A 17,617-nucleotide genomic window follows, 5' to 3' on the forward strand; every position below is an offset into this window, starting at 1 on the left:
ATTAATGGTTTCTTTGCTATAGAAAAAGCTATTTAGAAATGATTATTTTGGAAAACAGTTCTTCCCTAATTAGACATTGCCTGACACTCTAGAAGATATTTCCCAAAAATCTTTCAATACAGGAAATGACAACCCAACATAGATGGGTAACTGTGGGTGGCAAAGGATGCATTGCTCTAAGCATGTATGTGTTCATCTTAAAATGGTAAAGAGGGTCAAATGTGCCTCTGTGTGGGGAATATGTGAGTGTGCTTAGGAAGGAATAAAGTGGCTGTGGATCCCTGCTCTTACTGTCAAAGTGAGAGACCAGTACAATGGAAAAGCAAGCAGGACGTGTTTTTATAGTGCAGACATCTTAATAACTACCTGCACCACCCTGGCCACTGGTCAGCTCTTCAGGTCCTTCTATGGGTCCTTTTAGTGAAACAGCATGGCCCAGAGGCCCAGAGACTGTGGACTGGCCCAAATGGATGCTTATTTGCATATTCTTCTGTATGTAGCTTCCCCGGTAGGGTTATGAAGAGGCATTGGGGCAGAGAAAAGCAAGTATACAGCAGAGAGGACTTAGTGATAAGATGTTCTAAGGGGAAAAGAGTCTTCTGACTGCGCACTCGAGAGGGCTTGAGAAGCCTGAAAGTCTTAGTGCAGAGCTCGCGATTGGCTTTTCTCTTTGAGGAATAAATGTCTCGCAGGAGGCTCAGATTTCCTGCTGACACTTCATGCAGGGTTGGATTGGAGTCCTTGCTGATTCTGTGGCTGCTGCTAGTGTCAGGATTTTGCACCGATACTGTCAATTTCTTCACCTGTGAGGAAGACGCCCCTGGTACCAGCATCGGTGTTTTGTTTGATCACGTCCAGTCTAATTCCAAGCGCGAGGTGCCAAGTCAGTTTCAGCTGATTAAATAATTCGACAGCTCTCTGCTCCGGGTGCGCGAGGGCTACGGGCAGCTGACTGTCGGGGACGCCGGCCTGGACCGCGAGCGGCTGTGTGGCTAGGCCCCACAGTGCGTGCTGGCCTTCGATGTGGTCAGCTTCTTGCAGGAACAGTTCCGGCTGGTGCACGTGGAGGTGGAGGTGAGGAACGTCAACGACCATGCGCCGCGCTTTCCCAGGGTCCAGATCCCGGTGGAGATGTCCGAGGGTGCGGCTGTGAGCACGCGCATCCCCTCGGAGGTGCCGGTGGACTAGGACGTGGGCGCCAGTGGGCTGCAGAGCGTGCGCCTGGCCGAGACGCACAGCCCCGTCCGCGTGGAGCTGCAGAAGCGCACGGACGGCGCTCAGTGTGTGGACCTGGTGCTGCTGCAGGAGCTGGACCGCGAAAGCCAGGCCGCCTACAGCCTAGAGCTGGTGGCCCTGGACGGCGGCCGCCCGCTGCTCTCCGCCACGGCCGTCTTCAGTGTGTGCATCCTGGGCGCCAATGACCACAGCCCGGCCTTCCCGCAGGGCACCGTGGCCGAAGTGGAGCTGGCGGAGGCGCGCCGGTGGGCTCCCTGCTTCTCGACCTGGACGCGGCCGACCTCGAAGAGGGCCTTAACGGCGAAGTGGTGTTCGCTTTTGGCGCCCGCACCCAGCCAGAGGCGCGCCGCCTCTTTCAGCTCGACCAGCCGTTGGCCCGCCTCACCCTAGCCGGGCCCGTGGATTACCAGCGTCAGGATACCTACGAGCTGCACGTGCCGGCGCAGGGCCGCGCTGCCGCCTGCAAGGTCATCGTGCGCATCCGCGACGTCAATGTCAACGCACCCGACATCGCTATCACCCCGCTGGCCCCCCGGGCGCGCCGGCTGCCTCGCCCTTCGCCGCTGCCGCGGCCGCCGCTGCCCTCCAGGGAGCGGACGCTAGCTCGTCGGCGGGACCCGGGACGCCCAAGGCTGGCGCCACCTCAATGGTGCCGGAGGGGGCGGCGCGCGAGAGCCTGGTGGCCCTGGTCAGCACCTCCGACAGGAATTCGGGCGCCAACCGGCGGATGCGCTGCGCCCTCTACTGGCACGTGCACTGCCGGCTGCAGCCTGCCTGGTGGTGAACGCGGCGTCGCTGGACCGCGAGCGAATCGCCGAGTACAATCTGACGCTGGTGACCGAGGACCGCGGCGCGCCCCTGCTGTGCACCAGGAGGCCCTACACGGTGCGCGTGGGCTACGAGAAAGACAACGCGCCGCTCTTCACGCGGCCGGTCTATGAGGTGTAGGTGAGTGAGAATGCCCCGCCCAGCGCCTACCTGGCTACGGTGGCCGCCCGGGACCCGGACCTGGGCCGCAACGGCCAGGTCACCTACAGGCTGCTGGAGGCAGAGGTGGGCCGCGCCGGGGGCGGTATGTCCACTTAGGTCTCGGTGGACCCAAAACCAGGAACTGCGCGCTCGACGGCACTTTGGCTGCGAGGAGCTGGCGGAGATGCAGCTGCGGCTGGAGGCACTAGACGGCTGCTGTCAGGCGCTATGGGGCCTGGCCATAGTGCGGCTGCAGGCGGAGGACCAGAACTACCACGCGCCCCGCCTGGTGGCCCCACTGCTTCTCAGTGGCTCAGCCCAGCTGCCTCTGCCCGGGGATGCACCACTGGGCTACGTGCTGACCGTCTGCAGGCAAAAGACGCGGACGAGGGCGCCAACACCGAGCCGACGTACATAGTCCTTGGCAGCGACGGCGGCCCAGAGGTGCTGGCCCTGCACCCGGCTTCGGGCGCCACCCAGCGCAGAAGTGGTGCTGATGCCGCCGCCTCACGAGGGAGGGGAGCCACGCATCAGGCAGGGAATGGGAGGGCAGCTTGAACCCTCCCTGTTTTGGTCGGTGTTTTGGCCAGCGGCTGCGTCCTTCTGCTAGTGGCCATCATCACTGTGACTTGTTCTTGCCAAAGCAAGGCTAGGACGCTGGTGAAGAAGCTCCATGAGCACTCCCCAAGCAGATTTCAGGCAACGAGTGACCACGGTGGTCCACGTGTCAGAGCCATAGGGGCTGACTCTGGGGGCTTCCGCTCCGGGTTCTTCGCAGACACACGGCCATTTTCCATTTCCGGGGCCCAGGCGGTTGAGTCTGTGGAGGATTCCTAGTCTGAGGTCAGTGAGGTGTCTTGGAGCTCCTCTTGTCCGGAGAGGAGCAGGACTGCATGGGACCTGGTAGGGCACCGCTGCCCTTCTTAGTGTCCTCATTCACTTGGAGTAGATCTTCATGCTACTAGCCTTATGAAACTGCAGTGACTGATTTGGGACTTCAAATGGTTGATATTTCCGGGCTTGTTTATTTTTTTTTATTTGAAAAGAAAAGTTATCCACAGACACGGTTAGGGGCAGGTTTGATAGTCACATGTGCATTCATGTAGGTTCATGTCTGTTTTTGTTGTTTTTGCCTGTATTAACTTCCTTTGGGTGCGATTTGGATACATTCAACCCTCAGGGTTAATGCTGTTTTTCTGAAACACTCCGGATGAGGAATGCGGCGCCTGCTCTGTCAGGTTTGATATTAGACGGTGAAATATTATTAACTGCTGCTCTCACCCCTTTTGAAAATAGGGTTCAATCTCAGTTCCTTTTCATTCCTCATCCCCTTGTGGAGAAAATAAATCTGCGGCAAGTTTAAGGTAATTTCAGAATATTTATTGTTATCTCTAAGTAATGTGTTTGACATTTTATACATTTTTATGGATACCAAAATAATTCTTTCCTTTTCACTTTCAGTATACATTCAAATATAGAAGAGTTCAGTATGAAGGACAGTGGAAAAGTAGACAGTGAATTGAATGACAGCCATTTGGATATCAGCAGAGAGGGTTTCAAGAAAGCATCCTTTCAAATGATTGCAAAACAAGGGGGTAAGTTCAAACCTGTGACTTTGAAGCTCTTCTTCTCAAAGCATCATAAGACGCATTCCTGACTTAATTACAATACTAAATAAGTGAGTAGGTGATTTTGTTTGGCTTTGCTTTGTTTACAGAATGCTGCACCAACACAACCTCATTCTATCCGGTCCATCTGCTGTGTCATTTGGGGGTGCGCATTAGGCCCAATTCTGTGGAATAGTGTCTGGTTCTGGAGTGGTAGCTCCTGTGGTGAAAGGCATTGTCAATTGTGAGGTATTTTCTGTTAGTGTGCATGAAAATGGGCACTAGATCTTTTCCCTCAAAGAAAATATGTTACTCAAAGAGCAGTCACAATGGTTTGTCCTACTGACTCAAATGCCTCGTCGCCATAACAGGTGTTTTTGCACAGTCTATGTTCAGTTCCTTTGACTTTTTTTTTTTTTTTAAATGAGGGGCTTCCAGAAGCATCCACCTCCTGGTTACCTTCCTCTGAATATTCTCTAGTGGTCAACATACTTTCTAAGATGGAGAACTTGAAGTTGTATACAGTGATTCAGTACCAGCCTCTCTTCTGAGGTCCAAATTCGTATACACAACTGCCTACTCAACATCTCCATTTGGATTCTGAATGGACATGCTATATGTTCAAAACTACTCTTCGTTTCTTTCTCCAAACCTGTTTTTCCTCTGGTGTTGATATATCAGCAAAAATGACATATCTGTTCACTTAGTTGCTTGCTCTGGCTTAAATCCTTGATGTTATTTTTGATTTGTTTCTTCCTACACACAACTTTCGATCCATCAGCAAATTCTGTTGAATTTTCTTTCAAAATATATTCTCAATCAATTCACTTCTCACCACATTCATTGCTACCACTCTACCCCAGGCACCGTCATCGCTTGCCCAGCAATGGCAGTAGCCTCAAACTTGGCCCCTGTGCTTCTACTGTGGCCCTCTTGCAGACCATTCTGCATATGAGAACTAGACTGGTCTCTTACTTCATAAATCAGGTTGCATTACTCAACTCTCCAAATACTTGTCACTTAAATAAAATCCCAAATCCTTATCATGGTGTCTTAATTACTATTGCTGTGTAACAAGCTAGGCTAAAATATAGTGGCATAAAACAACCATTTTATTATGCTTGTAGATTCTGTGGTCAATTTAGACAAGGTAGAGCAGGGATGGCTTATCTTTCTTTCAAAGCATCTAGGGCCTTAGCTGGGGTGATATGATGGCTGGAGGCTGGAACCATCTGAAAGTTTCTTTAGTTACATGCCAGGTTTGTGGGCTGGGATGAGCCAAAGCCTAGGAGAGCTGACTTGGTGAAGTGGGAAAAAGGGAGGCTTCATGTTCTCTTTACACGTGGCTTGACTTCTTACAGCCTGGCAGCCTCTGCAAAGTCACATGGCAGCTCGGGCTGCAAACATGAATGATTCATCCAACAGGACAGAAGTCACACCCTCTTTTGTGACCCAGCTTCTGAAATTACATGGTCATTTCAATCATATTCTACAGTCTAAGCTGTCTTAAGCTCACCCAGATTCAAGTGGAGGGGACAAAGACCCTATGCCTACCCTAGAAAATTTTCCTAGAGTTTTGAGGGCCATGTTTGTAAATCAGCCACACATGACTCATCAAGTCCTGCATTATCTGGCCCTTTGCTCTCTCTTCTACCTGATTTCTTACCCCTCTTCCCCAGGATGCTTTAGATTATCTTATTGGCCTTCTTGGGGTTTTTGAATACACAAAGCATCTCTCCATCTCAGACCTCAGGGTCTTGCTGTTCTCTCACCTGGTAAGCTTTTTCTAGATATCCATGTTGCTTCCCACCTTCATTTAGGCCTTTGTTCACATGTCCATCTAATCAAAAGAGGTCTTCCAAAACTCATATTGCCTCTCCTCCCTGTCACTCTCCATCTTCTTTACTCTGCTTTATTTTCATTCCTAGCATTGATCACTCCCTGGCATTATTTGTATATTTATTTGTTTATTATTTGTCTCTTGTTCCATGTTGAATGGCCACCATCAGATATATACTGAAACAAAAAAACAGAGCAAAACAAAAATCAGCAAATTTACTGAGTGGATAAATGAAAGGTGTGGTCTAACCAGCACATACATTGAAACTTGTATGACTAGTTCTTATGATCATATTGCACTTTAGGGTAAAATTGTATTGGTATTTTTTGGAAGTTCCATTGTACTCCCTAACTTTCTGAAAAATGTTAGTGTGATCTTAAAACCTGAAGATTCTATAGTGAGTTCATGTTTCCGGATAATTTAGTGTTAAATTAGCCTTTTCAAAAGAATCAAAGGACTGGAACTCCTACTGTTTATATTTTCTATTTAGGAAATTACCAGCTTATTCTTGTCTTAACTTAGTTTCTTCTTCCTAATAACAAGCATGATAACTCAAAGTGCTGCTATGGCAAACGAGAATGTGATCAAGGCAATGCATTCAACCTGAGAGAATATTTTTTTCTTAGTAATAACAGTCACAGCACTGCTTCTTACCTGTATTCAACAAAAACCTTTTATTTGTTTAATAACATTTACAGAGGACTCTTTATGTACCAGAAACTGTTTTAGGTACCTTATAAATATTAAACTCACTTGAGTCATACAACAGTGCTATTAGGCAGGTGCTATCATTTGACCCCATTTCATACATGGGAAACTCAGGCACAGAGCTGTTCAAGTAATTTGGTTGAGGCCGCTCAGCTGTGAGGGGCAGAGCTTGGTCTCCAGCCTGGGAAGTCTGGTTCTAGAGTTCATGCTTTTAATGTTCTGCTGTAGCATATTTTTTCTGCAGGTTTTTAAACACTTATTTTATGAGTCTTTTAAAGATTTAGGGCCAGTTTACATTCCTGAGGATGTTTCTGTCTTTGAGTTTGAATGAGATGCTCTGATTTATGGTTTGGTTTATCCTCCAACTCTCTGCTGCATTTTCTTGTAAAACTTTTAGTGGGATTATTGAAAGGATGACACATAGGTAATGGCAAGAGAATTGAATTAGATGTTGATAGAGAGGAGATAAGAAGTTTAATGAAAATATTTTAATTTTTTTTGCATCTCACTCTGAATAGTTAACAGAGAATTAATGAATCAATGAATACACTACTAGCCCTCAGAAACTTCATTTTAGATTGTTATTTCACCCATTCCTCCCACCAAACCTGTATTAAAGATTCCAGCAAATAATTTAATTGACTTGCTTGAATTTTATTTCCACTTCATTTCCTCAGTACACCAGCAGGTGGAGGTGCAAGTCATTGGCAGAAAATCCGGAGGAAGGAAAAAAAGCAAACAGCTAGAAAACCAGTCCTGGAACAACCGAATATTGTTTACATTTTTAAGTATATTTCTATGTAGCATTCAATTGTTTCTCCTTTTTTTGAATTTTAAACTATTTTTTTTCCAACTTTTTTTTCGGATTATTCAGGATGAAAAACATTCAAGGATCCTGAAAAATTAAACCAGGAATCTCAAACCAGCAAAAATGGTTCACATCATGCATATAGCTACAGGATTGAACTTTCTTCAAGTACCCTTTACCCTTACATTTCCCAGATGAAAAATACAGATTTCCAACCAGAACACTCAGAACTCAATTGATGTTATTTTCAAGTCTGTGCCTCCCAAGTAAAGGGCTGCCAAGTGTCTATGACAGAGTTCAGAACTGCAGGCCAGCAATGCCACTTCCCCCTTCTTGGACAGAATGATGAATTAAATCATCCTTCAGTGGATGGATCACCTTCACATACTTCAGAAATAGCCACTTCATTCTAAAAAGCTGCAATTCATATAGACGGTCATTTCTGTCAAGTGTTTACAAGCCAGGTTACATGCATGAGCCTTCTAGTTTTGATATACATTTTCTTAAATTAGGTTGACAGTCCGTGACACAGCACAGGATGATTTTATAGAATCTAGGATATTTTACCAAAAAGTCTTAAAAGTGGTCTTTATTGCCATGAATATAATAAATGATCATGTATTTTATATTCTAGTACCTTTTATGAATATAAATAAAATATTCAGTCTGGCTACTCATTTACATTTGAATGTGTATGTGATTCTACTGCGAATGCAATTCAACTTCAGAATAACTTTAAGTTGAATTAACCTGGACCCGGACCTTAATCATGAGGCCCAGTGAGGAGGAAGAGGAAGCTGTGGGCAGGCAGTATTTGAGTGGGGGTTACTCAAATTGTCGCTCTAGCCTAGCGTCTGAGAGGGTTGCTGAATGTTTCATGGGTATAACAGTGGCAGATTTTGGCAGTGGGTGAAAATCATATGGCAGTGGCTGGTGATGTGTTTCCGGGCACTTATCCCATTCACAGCATCAGCTCAGAGGCTGGGGCTACAGGGAGCAGCATGGTGAGAGAGAGAGAGATCGATCGTGAGAAGGAGTGAGTGTCTTACGGCCTCAGCCATGTGGGCTAGAATTCCTAGCAGGACTCCTTCTTAGCTATGACAGGATGCTAGGAGAAAACTGAGGCATAAGAGCAAGGATTAAAGGAAGAGTTGGGCCCCAAATGCAGTGACTTAAAGGCTACTTGAGCAGCTGGGCTTAATCTGGGTCCAACCAGATCCAAGGACAGCAAGGCTGGGTGATGAGATGGAAGCGTCTGATTGTGTCTTGTTTTCTGCAGGATCGGCTCGGACTGTGGGAAGAATTGAGTCTGTAAAGTGCAGGATGTTTTGTGTCTCCAACTAGAAGAGCCTGGGGTTCATTAAGATTTGATGGGCAGGAACTGTGCTGCTCAATATACTAACCACTAGCCACATGTGGCTGTTTAAGTTTAAATGAATTACAACTCAATACAATGAAAAATGCTTCAGTCTCAGACAGTAACTATAAAATGTTTTCATCATCACAGAACGTTCTGATGGATGGCTTTGGTCTAGAAGAAGGGGCAGGCCAGAGTTCTACCTTCACAGGCTGGGAGTTGAAGGTAGCCAATGACTCGCTGTCCTTGCTCAGCACATATATGGGGAACTGTGTGTTTTTGTCTGTTTTCCACCCTTCCAAGTGTGGAGAACTAACTACTTCGTGACAGTTAGCCTTTTAATGATTCATGTATTTTAAAATGGATTGACACATTATTTATTATATAATCTTTGAAAAATATTTCAAGGCAAGAATTCTCAGTGGTAGAAGGTTTTCTGTAGGCTGGAGAATTTCTAAAGGCTCCTCTGCTATAATTCAGTCCAATCACTTTAGAGATTTTGTAGCAATAGTCATGATAAAACCTACATGCTCTTCCTCCTAAACTCTCCCAAAAATAATTCAGCAGTTTTTAAAACCAGTAATTTATTCCTTATCCATGCTCAGGCGAGAAGCTAGGAAGAACTTCAATCCTTTGGCCACTGGTCTCCCACAGAAAATTACTGCTGTTGGAAATTAGTTTCTGAGTCCCGTGTTATCTTCGGAAAGTCAGTGTGTCCTCTGATGTGTCAGCTTTCCAGATCGGTGGTCTAGGCCCCAGAGAGACTGTGGCAAATGTGAATGTTCCTTGCTTTATCTGATACATATCTTAAAAGTAAAATGGACACCTGTCTTTTGGGTTACATCTAATAATATTTGAAAATTTTAGAGTAATTTTTTGTGTAAATGCATTCTGTGGGAAACATTTTTAAAAGCTGGGAATTTAAAACTTTTCCTCAAATTTACAAACATAGAATTAGATATTTTTACTTTTCTTAAAATGAGGCTCTCATGTGTTTGTGACATTAGCTTCTACCTGAATTATGATTCCTAATGCAATTTATAATTCCTGAATCTTGTCTGTTTATGATTGCATCCCTATGAATAATAATAGGCAATCCTTATCAAACGCTATATGCAAGGTTCTATGCTAAATGCTTTTCATGAATTATTGTTTTTACACCTTGTAACAATCCTAGGAAGTAATAATATTACTACCTCAATTTTATAGCTGAGGAAATGAGTTTAAAGAGGGTAATATGTTTGAGGTTACATAGTAAGCAAATGAACTTAGAGTTTAAAAAATTACGGTATAGGCTGGGTGCAGTGGTTCATGCCTGTAATCCTATCATTTTGAGAGACTGAGCAGGTGGATTTCTTGAGCCCAGGAGTTCAAGACCAGCCTGGGCAACATGGTGAAACCCCATCTCTACAAAAAATATAAAAATCAGTCATGTATGGTGTTATGTGCCTGTAGTCCCAGCTCCTCAGGAGGCTGAGGTGGGAGAATCACTGAGCCTGGGGAGGCTGAAGCTGCAGTGAACCGTGATTGCACCACTGTACTCCAGCCTGGGTAACAGAGGGAGACCTTGCCTCAGAAAAAAAAAAAAAAAATTACAGTATAACGCTAAAGTGCACGAATTTCGAGTTTACAGCCAGATGAAGTTTTATGTATACTCACTCTTGTAACTACCACCTAGATCAAGGTTTGGAATATTTCCAGATCCCCAGATGGCTCCCACATATACCTTCCTGGGCAATACCTCTTCCAGAAGTAACTACTATTTAGAATGTAAAAATCATTATAGTCATTAAGGAAAACAGTATGGAGGTTCCTTAAAAAATTAAAACTAGAACAACCGTATGATCCAGCAACCCCACTTCTAGGTGTAAACCCAAATGAAACAAAACCAAAAGCACTATTTTGAAAAGGTATCTACACCCCCGTGTTCATTGCAACATTATGTATAATAGCCAAGATATGGCATCAACCTAAGTGTCTATAGATGGATAAGTAAAGAAATTACAGTATATATATATCTATATATACCTATATATGCAGTATATATATATGTGTATATATACACATACATATATATGTATGATGGAATGTTATTCAGCCTGAAAAAAGAAAATCTTAACCATTGGTGACAATTTGGATGAAAGTGGAAGACGTTACACTAAGTAAAACAAACCAGTCACAGACAGAAAAATACTGCACGATCTCACTTATGTGTGCAATCTAAAAAAGTCAAATTCACAGAAGCAAAGAGTGGAATGGTGGTGTGCTAGGTGAGGGGGAGGGGAAACTGGGAGATGTTGGTCAAAGGGTACAAAGTTTCAGTGAGGATAAATAAATTCTAGAGACCTAATGTTTAGCATAGTGACCATAGAATAATGCTGTATTTGATTCTTGAGATTTGCTAAGATAATGTATCTTAAGTGTTCTCACCACATGGGGAAAAAACAACTATCTGATTTTTAGCTTGAATATAGTAATCAGTTCACTATGTATATGTATGTAAGAACATCATGCTGTACAGTTTAAATATATAAAATTTCAATTAAAAAATTTAAAAGAGGTAACTATTATTCAAACCTTTTTCACTATTACTTTTTGCTGTATGCAAATGTCATATAAATGATACAATTTATACTTTTGGGGCCTGGTTCAAAATTATGTCTATGAACTTCACTCCATGCTGTGTATACCATGGTTTGTGCATTTTCACTGCTGTATAGTATCTCATTGTATGCATTTACCACAATTTATCCATTGTATAGTTGATGGAGCTTAGGGAAATTTTCAGTTTTTGACTTTTGTGAATAATGAATTAGTTTGCATGTTTTTTTTGGTGGACATAAACACTCATTTCTGTTGGCCATATACCCAGGAGTAGAATTGTTGTGTCAAAGAGTGATGTATCTACGGTTTGAAGCTTGAATTTTTTATTTTTTTTGAGACTAGGTTTCACTCTGTTGCCCAGGCTGATTTTAAACTCCTAGGCTCCAGCAGTCCTCCTGTCTCATCCTCCCTAGTAGCTGGGATTACAGGTGTGCACCCCTGTACCCAAGTTGAACCTTGAGTTTTCTGACTCCACTATTATCCATTGTGTAACACTCATTACATCAATAGCAGCTAATAAAGACTGAGAGCTCTCTATGAGGTCTTTAAGCTCTCCTTTTCTAAGCAGGATATTGATTCAATAGAAAACTTTCTATAAGCTTAACTAATAACAGCAGGGGGAGGTCTTCTATTTGTTCAACAAAGAGGAGAGTCTTTTACGTTATTATTAAATAGCTGATGTATTACAATGTATGTGGAACACTTAGTAGCTTCTTTTTGAAAAGATCATGATAATACCCATCTTTGACAGACTTGTTTTACTCATTGAAATGTATACAATAAGAGTAGAGTTAGCAATTGATCATTCATTTACTTGTATACTGTAATTAGCCAAGGAAGAAACAAATCAATTTAAAGCCAATTTCCATAGTCTACACATGCACAGGAATTGATTGCAGACTTGAATTTGCTGAATAAAAAGTGAAGCTGGCTAATCTCAATTTGTATTTCATCGAGTAAATGTCAGCTATTGATTTCTGTGGCTTACTACTGGTGAGGCAATCTGTCTGTCATTCTTTAAAGGCAGCAAGCACGATCGCTATGCCGTTTAATTAGGTGTGGTCTAGTCATTTCACTGTTTGAGGAAGATGAAATATTTAGCTGTAGTGGAAGGAAAAGCCTCAGCCAGCTGCCTGCTCTATCACCCTCTTTCAGACTGGTACTCATCTTAATTTAATGCCCATTGATTCTTATTGTTAGATGTACAGAGTAGCCCTTTTGTAATGTAGTGTTGGAAGATGAAGCTAAAATGGACTTTACAGGCTAACCGAACTCTCTGAAGCTTTCTTGAACTCTTGACGATGCAGCATTGCATTCTAGGGGAATGACTTGACCTGTGTGTTATAGAATAGGTTTCCACAGTGTGCCTGGTTTTCTTAGAGAGTAATCCATGTTGCCATTGTCATACAGGATTTGTATAGTCTCTGACAAGTTGTAATGCCTTTTTCCCTGGCACAACACAGAAGATGTAATGGTTTAACTATACCTGAACACTACTGCTTTTGTGAAAAACGGCCTGAAATAACAGTGAAATAATGTCTTCTTTCTTAAAAGAAATATCACAATCCCTTTATCTGTTTGTTTTTGGTTTCCTCACCTGTAAAGTGGAGGAATAGTAGCTACTTTGTTGCTATTTTATGTTAGCTAAATGAGACAGTATGTATAAAATGCATACAGCAATGCCTTTCACCTACTAATAACTTAATAAATATTTATTATTATTAACGTCAGATTTTTAAAGAATGGAGTCTCGCTCTGTTGCCCAGGCTGCAGTACAGTGATGCAATCTCAGCTCATTGCGACCTGTGGCTCCTGGGTTCAAGTGATTCTCCTGCCTCAGCCTCCCAAGTAGCTGGAATTACAGGTGCTCACCACTATGCCCAGCTAATTTTTGTATTCTTAGTAGGGATGACGTTTCATCATGTTGCCCAGGTTGGTCTCTAACTCCTGACCTCAGGTGATCTGCCTGCCTCGGCCTACTAAAGTGCTGGGATTACAGGCATGAGTCACCGTGCCTGGCCAAAAATGTTTTTAATGTTATTAACATTTTTCATTTTTCTCTTCCTTTGTTTAAATTGGCATCGTATTCTAAATATTCCTATATTTTTCTCTATTTCTTTCTGCTTGGTGCAACTAATACTTTCCATCCTTTTTGGTTGGTTACCATTATTATTTTTTAAACTAACTTTTCAAATAGGTGACCAAAAATGGTTTAAACCCTGGGGACCATAATATTTTTGACAGCAGTATGAGACTGATTTTAAAAATATTCCTTAGTAGAAACTTTTTTTTTTTTTTTTTTTTACAATAGTTCTTATGAAGTTAGATCAGTGGGTCATTTTGTCTACAGCTATATTTCAAGCCAGTGGCAATCTTGACAGACGTATGAGGGTATTTAAATGTTAAGGTTCAGTAATAATAAATATACTGATTCTTTAAGGATTATACAATAATCTCACAAAAGTAGGTATCCCCCTTTTACTTGCTTTGACGCGTGTTAATGTGCCATTTAATTGAACCTGTAGGACACCTGCTCTGTATCCCAAATACTCCCATCAGGGTGTAGTTGTAATACCCTGCAAGAGGCATTAAGTAATAAAAGGGTGAATGATCAGCTTCTAGCTCAGGCCACTGTAACTGGGAGATTATTGATAGTGAGGCATTGCGACATAATAAGAGAGTCTTCCAGGAAGGACTCAATCTAAAAGGTATTTGTCTTCCATCTAAAACCAGGAAAACCTATAGAACATCTCCTACATAACCCAGAAGACATTCACAGACATTTGTAGACATTTTTGCAGGCATGTTTATAAAAGGCCTACTGGTCCTTGCTGGTTTTCAGCTTCATCTCTTGTCACCTTCTTGCTTGCACTTCCTAAGTGTCACCGTAGAAAGGGCAGCCACAGAGATAATAAGTCAAGCTCTTATCCCAGGAGCCAGGCCCACTTCTCAGCCCTGAGACCAGAATCCACTCAAGAGTCTTTAGAGAAATAGGTACCTGAAATGCATGGATAACTGGTTTATTTGAGTCCATGTCCCTGAGCAACCTTCCTCCTTCTGCCTGTGACTTAGGGTTCTGTGTAGGTATGTCTGTAGGGAGAGAATGTGCTGGACATGTAAGAGCATGAATTGTGTTCTTGTGCAAATTAGAATTTTCATTGTATATTAAATTGTGTTTCGGTTGTATACATTAGTTCCATGAGGTTGAGTTTATGTGATTCTGCTATTCAGAGAAGGATCTCATTCATATTGCTGAATAACCAGGGTTCTGAGTCTGCATATCTGAAAGCTGGATCCTGTATTATGTCTAATTGACAAAGACAATAAATGCAAGTCCCTAAGGCTTCCTAGGGGACAGCCCACAGGTCCTTCCTTAGGCAGTGTTCTACTCTGACAGCCCACAGGTCCTTCCTTAGGCAGAGTGTGGAATATCCTATCTTAATTAATCATGTCTATCAGGTATGATGATGGAGTAATAACTAATATCAGTACAGCTCCTCCTGTGTACAGTGCCAGAACAATCCTGTGAAGCAGGTACCATGATTATCTTTCTCCTCCATGTAAGAAAATTGAGGTTAAATCACTTAACAAGTCACAGAACCAGAGTGTGGTGAAGCTTCAATGCCAGGGCATGTCTTCTGGGTTCAGCGCATATTCCACACTGCCTTCCTGCCTTTCCTTTAGCTTATTAGTTCTCCATTTCATTATGTGTATAGGCTTGGAAATCAAAGTATCAAAAACCCCATTTTGGTAGTTTCTTTGCTCAAATCACCAGGAGCAAATGAACAGTCTAAATGCACATTCAACCACTTGAAGCTGTGATCGGGTCCCTGGTTGAGCGCCGCTCATCCATCATGCATGCTCCTGATAGACATGACAGGTCTTGCACAAAGAGGAGCTTTTTTCCCTCTCTCGGTGGTGCTTCCTTTGAGGCATGCTACTGTTCAGTGCCCTGTTGAGATTTTGATTAAGAAAGACAGATATTGTGCAACTTCCATTAATGTCCTATTTCTCCTGTAGCAAAATGTAGGCTCTTGGAACTTTCTCAAGGGAATTTAATTTTCCATGTCTGTTGGCAAATATAATTTTGAGTTTTACATAAAACACTAGAAAACAGTTAGTGGCCTGGTCAGGGGTTTATACTTGTAATTCAATGATTCTTTTAGGTGATTTTAACCTGTTTGCAACCTGTTTTGTTGTTGTTCTGTAATTCACAAACCACTAACTTCCTAAAATAAAATAAAACTACTTTTTAAAACTACACTTTAAAATAAAAGAAAACTGCTTTTTAAAATAATAAATACTTTTTTCTGAAGTATTTAACTTTCTTTTGTCCTCTTCTATCTGGTTGTGGTAATGTCATCTGACTTGTTTTTATATTGCTCCCTAAGGGGGAAGAAAACCCTAAGCTAAGAAACTATGAAAATCCATTTTGAAAGTGCTCAGTGCCCAATAACTAATGTTAAGACAGCACATTATACACCTGAACAGCTCTATAACGCCTCCAATGATACTGTGCCCTTGTTTATATAGATATAAATCAGTGCCTCAATCTTCACCTAGCTCCATGTATATATAATTTTCATTAATTAATTCTGAGACTTATGTCAGCTTTGCCAATAACCTGAATATTTTCCTTCTCTCTCCTCTATGGCTTTAGTTTTTTTACCTCCTGGATACTGTTTATTTTTTTCCTACTCATTAGTGTTTTTCTAGTGTTAGAGCTAAAATAGAAGAGTGAGGAAAGTCAAACATATATATTTGACTTTTTGTGATTTGGCCCATCAAGTGTTTTAGGAAAGTGATCAAATAAATCAAGCAACCAGTGCGAAGTTTAGAGCTTCAGTTTCTACTATTATTTTTCTAGATACATGGAATAAATTGGAGTAGGGAGTAGATACGAATACTAGCTTTCTGCAACTGTTATCAACTTCATCCCATAGGGTATTTTTTTTTTTTCTGGCATCCCACACAGTCATACTTACAATTCCATGCAATTGATTGCCCACATTCCTCAGAAAGACTAAGTTAAAACTTGGAGAATAATTGAGTTAGATGTCCAAGTTCTTGTTTTAAAAAAGATTCAAGATTATTGATTACAAGAGTCACATTTATAGACTTCACTTAACCATAAATATATAGAAAAGTGAAAGAATCTGGTTTTATGCAATGATAATTTTTTAAACAGTTGCCATAGCTGAAACCCATGCTTTCTAAAGCAAACCAAAGAAAAGATTCAATGAAAAAACATTTTTTTTCAGGACTGAAGGTTAGTAATTTTAGTTACTTAGATGACCTTATGAGAAAAAGGTCATACATGCATGTCCTATCAGCTTTAGAGGTGGTCCACATTCAGCTGGACTTGTGAGCCTCTTTTATAGAGTTTTCCTTCTTGCTAAGCACCTGCTCTGCCCAGAGGGGAAGGAGACAGCTGAGCTTGGGGACAGACTGGGGCCCAGCTGTCTGGAAGGAGGGTTCTTTTCTATAGCCATCTGCTCCTTGCTTAGTGAGCTCCCCATCAAACACCCAAGTTCACAGCAGCCTGGAAAGATGATGGATTTATTGCTGTCCCTGATGGTTGAGATGGTTGTCCCTGATGATTCAGGTAACCTCCCATCTTCAGTTTTGTAGAAGCTGGGCTGGGATGTTTTGGGAAATGGAAAATATATACTACAGTCTTATTTCATTCATTATTCTCTCTCCATTTTCTCTTTATGCTTAAGATCTAATCAAGTTAGAAGTATTAAAAGTCTGATCTCTATGCAGCCAGTACAGAGTGACAGCAGATAAGCTTTTGCCTTCTCCCTGTATAGTGTTGTTACGGACTGAATATTTGTGTGCCACCAAAATTTATATGTCAAAACCCTAACTCCAAATATGATGGTATTAGGATGTGGAACCTTTGGGAGATAATAGGGTCATGAGAGTGGAGTCCTCATGAAAGGGATTAGTGCCCAAATAAAGAGGCCCTAGAGATCTTTTTCAACCTCTTTCTGCTATCCGAGGATACGATGAGAAGCCAGTATAGTTTTCAGTCTGGAAGAGGGCCCTAGCCAGGACCCAGTGATACTGGCATCCTGATCTTGAACTTCCAGGCCCCGGAATTGGGAGAAATAAATATCTGTGGCTTATAAGCCATCCCGTTTATGGTATTCTGTTATAGCAAGCCTGAAATGGCTAAGATAAAGGCCTTAGTGATTATCTTGTTTGACATCAGTAGACTTTCAGGAAATACTTGTTAAATAATGAGATGATTAAGCCAAGAAAAGTGTTAGGTAAATAAAAATTTCATTTAAATAGAATTAGCATACTTTTATATCCATATTTTATTTTGAACTCCATATGAACATGTTGAAGGCATGTTTCTTTCTTTTTTAGCCCTGGATGAAATAGAGTCAAGCTTTACCACTTCTTTAGTAAAGGATGAATGAAAATCTACATGGCATTATATGTAGTTCAGCTACTCTGAGTGTCAGCATATTTTAAGT

At 42.1% G+C, this 17,617-nt stretch overlaps 1 pseudogene; it reads left to right on the forward strand.

Moving 5' to 3' along the window:
* Positions 1 to 681: 681 nt before the first annotated feature.
* Positions 682 to 17,617, forward strand: part of LOC102121976 (protocadherin-8-like) — a 361,142-nt pseudogene continuing 344,206 nt past the window's right edge.

Source organism: Macaca fascicularis, chromosome 17 (genome assembly GCF_037993035.2).
Source record: "Macaca fascicularis isolate 582-1 chromosome 17, T2T-MFA8v1.1".
Lineage (NCBI taxonomy): Eukaryota > Metazoa > Chordata > Mammalia > Primates > Cercopithecidae > Macaca > Macaca fascicularis.